The sequence below is a fragment of the Lissotriton helveticus genome, chromosome 1_1, assembly GCF_964261635.1.
Source record: "Lissotriton helveticus chromosome 1_1, aLisHel1.1, whole genome shotgun sequence".
In the NCBI taxonomy this organism is placed as follows: domain Eukaryota; kingdom Metazoa; phylum Chordata; class Amphibia; order Caudata; family Salamandridae; genus Lissotriton; species Lissotriton helveticus.
Window position 1 is genome coordinate 173262332 of NC_136057.1, and position 13179 is coordinate 173275510.

The 13179-nt window shown below is 45.7% G+C and overlaps 1 long non-coding RNA gene across 2 annotated transcripts in view; it reads right to left on the reverse strand.

Moving 5' to 3' along the window:
* LOC144782251 (uncharacterized) overlaps window positions 1-13179 on the reverse strand; it is a 649538-nt gene that overhangs the window by 625384 nt on the left and 10975 nt on the right. For both annotated transcript variants that reach the window (XR_013601131.1, XR_013601126.1), the window contains exon 2: window positions 1878-2061. This is a non-coding gene — a long non-coding RNA (uncharacterized LOC144782251). The remainder of the gene's footprint in view (window positions 1-1877; window positions 2062-13179) is intronic.

A 13179-nucleotide genomic window follows, 5' to 3' on the forward strand; every position in this document is an offset into this window, starting at 1 on the left:
CCATAATTGGAATCAAGAAACCTAGTGGTAAGTACAGGGTAGTACAGGACCTGCGCAAGGTTAACAAAATAGTGGTTCCTTGTTGTCCTGTTGTGCCAAACCCTGCAGTGATTCTATACCAAATTCCATGGAACGCAGGATGGTTTACCGTCATTGACTTATGTCATGCATTCTTTTCGATTCCATTGCATCCAGACAGCAAATTTCTTTTCTCATTTGAGTTCGACAGTCACGTCTACTTCTGGAATCGCGTCCCTCAGGGGTATACAGAAAGCCCCTCAATTTTTAATCAGATTCTGAAAAAGTGCCTTGAAACCCTAATATTGCCCGGAAAATCAGTTTTGGTGCAATACATAGACGACCTCTTGGTGGCGTCTAAAAGTCGTAGAGACTGTGTAACTGACACAATTGCCTTGCTGAACCATTTAGGTGAAGGGGGGCATAAAGTATCACCAGAAAAGTTGCAATTCTGTACCACATCAGTAAAATATCTGGGGCACCAGATAGAGAGAGGTATCAGGAAAGTCACCACAGAAAGAATCAGGATAATTCGAAACATGGAATTGCCAAATACTCAGAAGGAAATCAGAATGTTCCTTGGAGTAGTAGGGTACTGTAGACAGTGGATTGTGGGATTTGCAGTCCTAGCAAAACCAATGATAAAAATGGCAAAAAAAGGAGCAAGTGACCCTGTAGAGTGGGATGACTAAAGTATGACAGCTTTTACAAAATTACAAGAATGTCTGTGTACTGCTCCTGCGCTAGGAATGCCTGATTATTCAAAAGATTTTGCACTGATCTGTGACACACGAGACAATTGTGCACTTTCAGTCCTGACCCAAATTCATGGTTTGACTCGACGTCCAGTGTCATTTTTTTCTTCCACATTGGACCCAGTGGCAGCTGGATTACCTGGGTGTTTGAAAGCTGTAGCTGCAACATGAATGAGTCTTGAACAAAGTGAGTCCATTGTTATGGGACATCCAGTAACTGTGTATGTTCCACATTCTGTTGTAATTTTACTGACAAGAACAAAGACCCAGTATCTCACCCCTAGTCGGCTGACTAGGTATGAGAGAATCCTTGTAGGTGCAGGAAACGTGACCCTTAAACGTTGTAACATTTTGAATCCAGCTACTTTACTACCTAGCTCATTTGCAGGAGAAGTAAGGGAAGAATTTGCACATTATTGCATTGACTTGACTGAATTCAGTACCAAACCACGCCCAGACATCAGAGAGAACCCCCTGTAGAGTGAAGATTATGAGCTGTTTGTAGACGGCTCATGCATGAGACATGAGGATGGTGGCCTAAGCGCTGCCTACTCCGTGTGCACTCTAGAGCGCCCAGTAGAAGCATCCTATTTATATGGAGTCAAGTCTGCACAAGTAGCCGAATTAATTGCATTGACAAGAGCTTGTAAATTTGGGAGAAATTTGAAAATAACCATATACACTGATAGCCAGTATGGTTATGGGGTTGTGCATGACTTTGGACAGCTGTGGATGCAAAGGGAGTTCCTGACTTCTTCAGGCACCCCTATCAGAAATGGAAAATACGTGCAGGATTTACTGGAATCAATCCAGTTACCAAAAGAATTGGCTGTGGTCAAGTGTGCTGCTCACAAATCTGGTGATAACAAAGTGACAGCAGGTAATCGATATGCTGACCAGTTAGCCCAACATTGTGCAAAGTACAAAATTTCAATCAATATAAAGGTTGGGGGAAACGGAAACAGCTGCCAACTTTTCATGCTAGAGGGAGTGAATACATGGGAGGAAGTGAGAGACTTACAGGAAGCAGCAGAGACACAGGAAAAACAAAGATGGAGAAATTTTGGTTGTAGAAGAAGAAATGTAGATGGTGTCATTGTTTACCTTGATGATATGCCTGTGTTGCCAAACTGTATGCTTGCTCCTATGGCTAGGCTAATTCATGGAAACACACATGTGGGTAGAGATGCGATGATTCCCATGTTCCGCCAAACATGGTTCAATTCGAAATTCAGAAGCGTAGCAGAGGCTCTCTGCCAGAGGTGTTTGACCTGCCAACAATTTAACCCTGGAAAGAAAACAATAGTGTTACCAGGGAAAATTGGAAAGGCAGAAGGCACTTTTATTAGATTACAACTCGACTTCATTCAATTGCCCCCTTGTCGAGGAATGAAATACCTACTCGTCATTGTCTGCCTGTTTTCAAAATGGGTGGAAGCTTTCCCTGCACGTAGAAATGACAGCATCACAGTAGCAAAATTATTACTCAGGGAACTTATACCTAGTTACGGTTTCCCAGTCTTAATTGAATCTGACAGAGGAAGTCATTTCCAGAATGAAATAATAAGTCAAATCTGTGAAGCATTCAAAAGCACGCAAACACTGCACTGTGCATATCGTCCAGAGGCTTCTGGAGTGGTAGAACAGATAAATGGCACAATCAAATCAAGGTTGGGAAAGATGTGTGAATACACTCAACTGGAATGGCCAGATGCTCTGCCTCTTGTGTTAATGGGACTCAGAAGTATTCCAGATCGGAACACGGGCTTGAGTCCCCATGAAATCCTGATGGTAAGAGCAATGCGGCAAGCATGGGTACCAGTATACAAAATATTAAGTATATCTGATGATTTGGTACTGGAATACTGTAAAGAGCTGGCTGACCAAGTACGTTCTATCTCTCGCCAGGTTGGGGAGAAGACGTCGCCAGGCCAACGACTCCAGCACATGGCCTAAATCCAGGTGACTGGGTTGTAATAAAGAAGCACACTCGGAAAAGTTGCCTCGAACCAAGGTGGGGAAAGCCACGACAAGTGATCCTGGTTACCACCACAGCTGTAAAGTGTGCAGGAGTACCTCGCTGGATCCATGCCAGCCATACGAAGAAAGTGACTGAACCTGCCGAAACTGAGGCAGAAGGTTGCGCAGCTGAAGGAACCCAAGACATCGGTCCTGAAGTAGCTGAAGAAGTTCAACCGAGCTCCAGTCAGGAAGAGTGGGTCCCATTTATCGATCTGACAATCGACCCTATACGAACTAGAAGTCAAGCCCATTTAGATAGACAGTGGGATAGTGAGGACGAGACAGGTGAAGAAGAAGCTACTCAGATCATCGAAATTCACGTTAAATCTGATTCTGAGGAGGAACAGGTAGGGAAAGAGCAGGTAATTGACACTCCTCCAAGAACACCTGCATCAGAGGAGGGACAAATAGAAACTAGGGCGGAAGTTCAAGCGGAAGAAAATCAAGAGCTCAAAGAGCTTGAACAGGAACAGGTAGGATTAGACAATTGTGTTCAGGAAGAAGAAATCGAAACAGATCAAACCCAAAAACAGCATATACCTGAACAAGGCCAGTTTAGGGACCAGGCAGAAGAAACAGGTGAAAGACCTGGACCTAGTCAGTTAGGGAGCAATACTGAAGACAAACTTGATCCCAATGTGCCACAACTGAATGAAAACAAAAGGGACGCCTCATCTGTTGTTTGCCACCCGGGAGAGGAGAGGAGAAGGACCCACGGACCCCCGAGCTGACCTGCTGCCCTTATCTTTCCAGATACCGCTGCTCCTGTCACCCGTTGTGCAGCGAGGGGCCAGGCTGAAAGGCTGTCTGCTGATTGAGGAGGCGGTAAGGAGGAAGGCGTGCACAAGCAGGGACTCGAAAGACCAGGAGTCCCTGCGACGCTCAGGTGCGCACGGCCGCGCCCCCAGCGAGACACGCCCCCCGCCCAACCAAGAACTAAAAGGCACTTGTTTCCTCTTGCCTGTGGGCCGCCTCATCTGTTGTTTGCCACCCGGGAGAGGAGAGGAGAAGGACCCACGGACCCCCGAGCTGACCGGCTGCCCTTATCTTTCCAGATACCGCTGCTCCTGTCACCCGTTGTGCAGCGAGAGCCAGGCTGAAAGGCTGTCTGCTGATTGAGGAGGCGGTAAGGAGGAAGGCGTGCACAAGCAGGGACTCGAAAGACCAGGAGTCCCTGCGACGCTCAGGTGCGCACGGCCGCGCCCCCAGCGAGACACGCCCCCCGCCCAACCAAGAACTAAAAGGCACTTGTTTCCTCTTGCCTGTGGGACGCCTCATCTGTTGTTTGCCACCCGGGAGAGGAGAAGGACCCACGGACCCCCGAGCTGACAGGCTGCCCTTATCTTTCCAGATACCGCTGCTCCTGTCACCCGTTGGGCAGCGAGGGGCCAGGCTGAAAGGCTGTCTGCTGATTGAGGAGGCGGTAAGGAGGAAGGCGTGCACAAGCAGGGACTCGAAAGACCAGGAGTCCCTGCCACGCTCAGGTGCGCACGGCCGCGCCCCCAGCGAGACACGCCCCCCGCCCAACCAAGAACTAAAAGGCACTTGTTTCCTCTTGCCTGTGGGACGCCTCATCTGTTGTTTGCCACCCGGGAGAGGAGAGGAGAAGGACCCACGGACCCCCGAGCTGACCGGCTGCCCTTATCTTTCCAGATACCGCTGCTCCTGTCACCCGTTGTGCAGCGAGGGGCCAGGCTGAAAGGCTGTCTGCTGATTGAGGAGGCGGTAAGGAGGAAGGCGTGCACAAGCAGGGACTCGAAAGACCAGGAGTCCCTGCGACGCTCAGGTGCGCACGGCCGCGCCCCCAGCGAGACACGCCCCCCGCCCAACCAAGAACTAAAAGGCACTTGTTTCCTCTTGCCTGTGGGACACCTCATCTGTTGTTTGCCACCCGGGAGAGGAGAGGAGAAGGACCCACGGACCCCCGAGCTGACCGGCTGCCCTTATCTTTCCAGATACCGCTGCTTCTGTCACCCGTTGTGCAGCGAGGGGCCAGGCTGAAAGGCTGTCTGCTGATTGAGGAGGCGGTAAGGAGGAAGGCGTGCACAAGCAGGGACTCGAAAGACCAGGAGTCCCTGCGACGCTCAGGTGCGCACGGCCGCGCCCCCAGCGAGACACGCCCCCGCCCAACCAAGAACTAAAAGGCACTTGTTTCCTCTTGCCTGTGGGACGCCTCATCTGTTGTTTGCCACCCGGGAGAGGAGAGGAGAAGGACCCACGACCCCCGAGCTGACCGGCTGCCCTTATCTTTCCAGATACCGCTGCTCCTGTCACCCGTTGTGCAGCGAGGGGCCAGGCTGAAAGGCTGTCTGCTGATTGAGGAGGCGGTAAGGAGGAAGGCGTGCACAAGCAGGGACTCGAAAGACCAGGAGTCCCTGCGACGCTCAGGTGCGCACGGCCGCGCCCCCAGCGAGACACGCCCCCCGCCCACAATGCCCACTATTTAACTGGATCCTTGTCGCACAGCGGGACGCCGAGCGAAGCCCGGGCAAAGGGCGGGCAGTCTGTGGCAGTCAGGGGCTGTTAAGGCTGGGCTGGGCCACGTCCCTTTCTGCCAGCGTACTGTGTGTGCGTTCTTTGAGTTTTGACCGGAGGTAAACAACCCTGCAATGTCTACGAGGTCAGGGAAGTCTCTGAGGAACGAGGGAGGTGGTGCTGCTCCTACCGCGCCGACTGTGATCGGCTCCATGGACCGTTTTATTACCAGAGTAGCGGCGGTAATTGAAAAAGAAATAGTGATGTCTGAAAAACGCCTTTCTGATGTATATCTTCCGGCTAGGCGTTCTTCCCTAGGGGCTGTGGCTTTGGCAATGTCTCCGTCTCCAAATAATGTTCAATGTCTCCCTACAACGGGCAATCTCCAGAAGACTCGGATCTCAATAATAGGGGACACTGTTGACAGGCTGGAGAAACTGGCAGCGTTACTGCCGGGGCAGGAGGACCGTGAGGTTGTGGAGGTTTTTGAGGAGCCCGGGGCTTCGCCCCTAAATGGAACACAGCCTTCAATGCCCAGCGTGATCCCTTCACCAACTAACCAGGACATCGTGGATGAAGCAGTCGAGTCCGCTAGAACATTGGTGTTGCCCACACACGATAAGGGGAAGAGGGGTGGCTGCCGTCGGAAGGGGAAGTATTTCACCCTTTCCAAACGCTCTAAGAAGCAAGATCACAGAAGACTGGGGGTAAGAACACATTCCCTTTCAACCCCTACCATTGAGGAAGTACCAACTGAGGGGAATTTGCCAAGCAAAAGTTTAGAAGAGGGGTGCAGCTTGCCAATCTATAATAGTAATGTGTTGAGCACGGCTGTCCCTGATTACTCCGACACTATTACTAATAAGCTCACTAGCCTTTTAGCCCCCCTGCTTAGTATAGTTGAAGGATTGGGCACAAGATTGGACAAGCTAGAACAAACAACACTCGATAACTTTTGCTCGCTTAAAAATTTGATTAAATTGCAGACTCGAGTGAGCGAGAATAACACGGTGGGGGAGGTAGGGAAATCAATCCCTGTAGTCCAGGGCCAGACGCAGGCTCCATCTATTGTACTCCCAGTGGGGGGGAAAACAGCCCATTCCTTAACCCCAGTTTCTTCTGTACCCTCAGCAGGATGTTACTCTAAACCTAAGCAAAAACTCCCCGTTCTTCCTAAAACCCAGCCCCAAAAACTTCCCCAACCTAAGGTAGTAGATATGGTGGATCCGCCTAAGGCCAACCCAACAGTGGAGGGGGCACAGAAAGTAAAGGGCAGTAGTCCCAGCCCTACACTTATCCCCGACAAGAACAAGACAACCCTTGCGCCACCTGTAGTTGGTTCACAGAGGCAGCCACAAAGGAGGCACTCGGCAAACCTTCCCCCGGACTGCCATCCCTATGTGGCTGTCTTGATAAAAGTTCCCCCATTGAAGGAAAACCAGATAGAAACGCACCAGATGTTAAAAAACAAGTGCATTCATTGGTTAATATAAAAAAAAACACTACCCCCCGGTGTGGACGGGCTGATATTAGCCGTCCGTAGAGTAAATTGGGTGGGTCAAGGTAAGAAGCATCTGGAGGGGGACTGCATTATTGTCAACTTCCAGGACCCTAGGGTGGCAGGTTTAATCTGTGCGCGGGGCCAAGAGGGAGCTAGCGAGGGTGTACAAGCAGTGGATTTGTCCTATTTTTACCCCAGGCCTGTGTCTAATTCACAAAAACTGGGTGTGACTGTTAATCCTCTTTTTCAAAGTATGGGTATATGCTGGCCAGCGGAACCTTTGTCACACCCTCAGGTCGGTTGGATCACTCCCAATTGGAATCTGGGGGGGTGTTGACCTGAGGTAGTTGAGGGGCTGTTAGGGGATGAAGTGTATAGTGTAACTATAGTGTAACTATTGATCCAAAACAGACGCCCATTTCCTCTTCCTTGGAGGAACTACCGCTACTATCAAATGACATAGTGGGAGTTAGTACGCCCCAAACCTCCAGTCCCTATCTGGGAGCTGACGGTCCTCCGGTGGGCTTGCCCCCCTGTCCTGCTCCTGTGAGCAGTGGTGCTGCGCCTGTAGTGGACACTGATTTCAGGGTCGCCAGCTGGAATGTGGCTGGAATTACTAGGAAGTTACAACTCCCAGATTGGAATGCCTTGGTAGAGGAATACGCTATATGCATCTTCCAGGAAACCTGGAGCGTGGTTCCTGTGCACAGAGCAGGTTATGCAACCAGCTCTGTCCCGGCCATATGCTCGTCTTCTAAGAAAGGTCGACCTTTGGGTGGTCTTTTAATCTGGGTGTCAGCGACTTTAAACTGTAGGATAGTGGAGTGTCAAACAGGTTGCCCTGACATTCAAAACATCATCTTAAAATCTGGTACTACAAAATAGTACTGACTATAAAAGTGAAGTTTTATTACAACTTAATGACAAACGCTACTATACAAGATTAGAATCTAATCCAATGAAGACTTTAGTAGAAACTGTAAACACTAAAGTGAGGGAATGGTATGATCTATCACTGATCAACCATGACGAATACCTTTACTTACAAGTTACATTTCCAAGATCACCGTGTCTGTATACCTTGCCAAAGGTCCACAAGTGCCGAGACAAACCCCCAGGAAGACCAATAGTCTCGGGCATAGGTGGACCTACTGAACACCTGTCCGAATACATTGATACTTTCCTCAGGGATTTTGTACATAACTTACCATCTTTTGTTCTGGATACAAAATATATACTTAATATATTGAATGACATCACTTGGGAAGAAGGGATGATTTTAGCTACACTTGATGTAGTCTCCCTTTATTCCAACATAGATCATACTCTAGGAATCAATGCTCTTGACTTTTTCCTTAGCAAACGAGCTGCTGAATTTTATGACCATTCACAAATGTTGTTACAAATGACAGAACTTGTGTTGAAAAATAATGTGTTTCTGTTTGATGGTGTGTGGTACCGCCAAGAGCTTGGGACAGCGATGGGAGCCAAATTTGCTCCGTCATTTGCCAACCTTTTTATGGGCTGGTACGAGGCGGAGCGAATTTGGGGACCCAGTAACAAGGAATGGATTCAGTATATCCACTACTGGGGTCGTTTCATCGACGACTGTCTGCTTATCTGGACAGGATCGGTAGAACAATTACATGGTTTTTTTGACTACCTTAATGACAATGTATATAATCTACGGTTTACAACGCAGTATGATTATAACATGATTACATTTCTTGATGTGGAGCTATTCGTGCAAGCAGGCAAACTCAACAGTAGAATGTACAGAAAACCGACAAGCTGCAACTCAGTATTGCATGCTAGAAGCTGTCACCCAAAGAATCAGATAAAATCTATTCCGTATGGGGAGATGGTGAGAGCCAGACGAAATTGCTCCCTAAATCATGACTTTCATGAAAATTTGTCAGATATATCCATGAGATTTGAAAAGAGAGGATATGATAAGAAAACTATAGACACAGCCCTTAACAGAGCAAAGAAACTGAGACGCACAAATACTCTTAAGGATAAACCTAAGAACTTGGATAATGATGGTGACACTAAGGTTCGAATGATTACTAATTACAGTATAGAAAGTAATAAATTGTACTCCATTTTGAACAGACATTGGAATCTACTTAAACTTGATCAGGACATTTCCCCTTTTGTTACCCATTACCCTTCCCTTACTTTTAGGAAAGGTTTAACTCTCTCTAATCTACTTAGTCCCAGCTACCCGACCAAACCTGTAAACAAGGACTGGTTGTCTAAATTTAAAGGTTTCTACAAATGTGGTAGATGCTCTTCATGTAGATGGGCAAAGAAAAAAGTATTGAGCTTCAACTACAATGGTACGGGGGAGTTTACTATTGAATCTTTCATTAATTGCGACACAACTTTTGTGGTTTATGCTATTGCGTGTAGCTGTGGTAAGATCTACATTGGCAGCACAAAGAGAAAACTTAGGGATAGAATGGCAGAACATTTTAGAGCCATTGTACAAGGTGACACAAGGTACCCAACCGCAGCACATCTAATTAGGCACCACCAAGATAGGAAGAAACACACATTTACCTATCATGGTATTGACCACCTAGACACAGACCCGAGAGGTGGCAATAGAATACTGAGACTCAGAAGGTTGGAAGTTACCTGGCTTATGAAACTAAAAGCAGTAGAAATGGGGTTAAATGTGGATCATGAATATGAATATTTTTTAGGTAAATGAATCTTACTAGCCGAATCAAGCACGATGACTCCAGTCATTCAGTATACCATGTTAGGCTTGCATATGGTATCTCCAGTGTTTTAATATGATAAGATGCAGTAACTTTTGATGTTTGTACCCTAGTAATCATAATTTTGAACTATATTATAAATAGTAATCAGAGAAATGATATACTGTATAACTGCATGACCTTATGCGAACATGGGTATTACTGTCAATTTAAATTCAATTTGAGTTGTAAATATTAGTACAAATTGAATATGAGAAATTGTAGCTGAGATATGTAATTTTCCGTGTCTTTCCTGTATTCGATTTGAATTTCATTTTCTCTCTAAACTTGTTATGAACTGTAATATGATATTCTGGATACATATTCAAGCCGTTATATATTTACATTGAACTTATTGGGAATAAGTATTGTATTTTGCAACTGTTTACTTTACCTTCAATGCATATTTCTGGTATCTCTGTAGACCATTACATCAGGCTGGCGCTATGGTGGGACGCGGAGTGAAATGCTGTTGCCATCACTCACTGATAGATAAATTAAATATTAGGATATGGATATGCTGCAGAATAGCGAGTGATACAACGAGCATTAAATATTTCATTTCGAGTCAGGACTAATAATACATGAATATGAGACCATTCCAAGATGGCGACTGATAACACTACTGAAAATTCGAGTAGAAGTCCAAATTACACTAATAGAAGATTAGCTCTAGCAATTTATTGAAGAACGAGCGGGTATTAAATTTACTACATGTTCTGGTAATAATAGGATTATCTCACTAATATATATTGATTTTCTCGCCGAAAACTTTTTCGTTTCAAAAATACGTAATAATCCCATTAGTGATAGCAATATCTCTACAATGTGAGAATATAGATATATTCAGTACACAATACTGATATAAATAGTATAACTATAGTAGATTCAAGCTCAGTAAACGACGCATTAATAACTTTACCAAAATGGCGCTCAAAAACCTTCTACTGCTATAAATGAGACTAATCAAGATGGCGCCTGAGTAGGACGCTGACACGGCGAGACGCGATCCGAGGTGCACACATACTCCATAACCGGTGAGTGTTTCACCGGCATACAGATGCCAGCAACATTAGAACGTGACTTTCGGCTATAATTACTACAGAGCATACACTAGACAACTTGCTCTTTATTTATTTATTTACAGACACTCGTGAAAATTGTATTGAGCTACTTACCGGCGAGAATCTGAGGACTATCTCTAAACTCTCAGAGGTAAGGACGTCTAAAAACTGTAGGCAACCGGAGTGTTTCTTTAAAGGTAGTGACCATTAGAGATCCCAAATAACGGTCTATAAATAATTATTTTACAGAAACAGACACTGAACACGAAGATGATAATATTAACGAAACCTATATTTGGATACCATTAATTATTTCGTTTTAAATATTGGACGTTACTCTTATATGATAAGGTAAGAATGTCCTGACTATTCTGAGTTGATCATAGCAAGGTAATAAGTATTGTAATACTAATTATTAGAGAGTAAACGTATGTCTGATTTTTCAGATACGCTAATAAGAAAGACTGCACTATACTAAAGGAGTGGATTATTTGAAGTTACTGATGAGGATAGGCATAGGTATGTAGCCTCGCTGTCTAGCCATTTCGCCAGACTGGAAATGTGACTACTATTTCACGTTCTCTTTCTTTTACTCTTTATCCTGAACTACAATAAGAGGAACCCTCCATTTATCTATTTATTTAAAATTATACACACGTGGTGCTTTCAGCTTATAAACTTGGTGGTGAGCAAACTACCTTATATAATAATCATATTTTAGACACAACTACAATAGTTAATTAAACCCCTTCTTTTTAAATGATTGTGAATATGTCATACCTAGACACATAATTGGTTTACTTACTATTATTATAATTTGTTTGGGTTGCAGCCCTGATGAAGTCGTAGGTCAGATCTGACCAGACGAAACGTGCGTTGGCTGCTGTTTGTTGAAATTAACACGAGGATTGTTTCAATGAAGATTTAATTGTGACAAGAATCAAGATACTAACAAATGGAACACTAATTCTGGACTTTTGAGTGCTCAATGATTACAGTGTCTATGTTGAGCTCTTCCTGAGCTTTTTGATCTAATCGTGGTAACCGATTAGCCATCATTTGGAGCACCATTGTTACTTTGCATTATTATCCTTTACTCAGCTGTGCGCTCAATAGAAAACAGTTACCTATAAGTCTTAGAAATCGTCTTAAAAGACTCCCGGAATCGAGCCGTGCTGAATATTTTTAATATTTATGCACGCAGTACCAAAGGGGGTAGCCACTCACCAACTATTAAAATACTGGAGGGTCTTCTAAAAACAACTCCCCATAAATCTTGCACTATGGTTGCAGGTGACATTAACTGTACATTCGAGCCATTGGGCTCGGATGTCTCCTTGCACCAGGAAGAGCTTGATAGTGCTAGAGGGATTCCAGGCCTAGAGATACAACCAATCAGAAGGTGGTCGCAGGTGGCCCTCCAAGTATACTCCCTTTCTATTGAATTCGAGCTACGGGCGGTGAATGGCAGGACCAAATCAGACAAGGAGGGGGCTCACACATATAATAGACCAAACCACACATCGCGTATTGATTATATCATGCTCGATGTGGGCTTATGGAGAGAACTAAAAGATATGGTCGTGGTTCCCACCATAGAGAGTGACCACAATCTACTCTCTCTCACATTGGGGTGTTGGTGGACATCAGGAAGGAAGGGTACACCCACCGCTTGTCTGGTGGGACTCGGCGAATCGCAAGTTGCCCCCTGCGGGAGGCGACTAAAGTGGGAAAAACTTTCACTCTCTAAGAAGAGTGTTGAACAGATAATGCTTGTCCTATCTAAAGCGCAACAAAGTTTAGATGCATCGCTGGGGGGAGTGGGTACAGCCTGTGGGGAGTTTCGAATTTTGACAGAGACTCTAACAAGTTTATTTACTGTCCCACCAAGTGGCCGGGAGGGAAAATCTAAGCAAACCCAAGTAAAGGGATGGTATACCCATACATGTAGAGTGTTAAAAACAAGGTTGGTAGAAGCAGTAAAATCTAATTCCCCATCTAGAGTGAAAGAGGCAAGGAGATTGTACTCAAGGTCAATCTCTGTTGCAAAGAGGGAATGGGAGGAAAAATTTTGGGAGGACCTGCTAGTGGCCAGTAGAAACAAAGACCCAAGAGGTTTCTGGCTACTCGTGGGGAAGCGTAGTAAGCCTGACGACACCCTAAGGACTTGTAATATCCCCTCCCAAAGTTGGGCCAATCATTTTGGGGCACTTTATGCTCTTGGAGAAGGGGTTCCGTTTGAAACTATTCCCCTATCACCTTCCTTTGAGTTAGCTAATCTAGATCTGTTTACCCCTCAGGAGGTTGAGAATGTCATCCAGTGAGTGGCACCCCGGAAGGCGGCAGGACCGGATGGTTTACCTGGAGACTTGTTGAAGGCTTATCCAACGGAGTGGGGGAAAATAATATCGGCAGTACTTAACGATATTATGAAGGGTGAGCCAGTCCCCGATTCTTGGAAAGGGGCAGTGGTAGTCCCCATTTTTAAAAAAGGCTGCAGGAATAGCCCTGGGAACTACAGACCTATTAGTCTCCTTGACTCCTCACAGAAAGTAGCGGGAAAGGTGCTCCTGGGG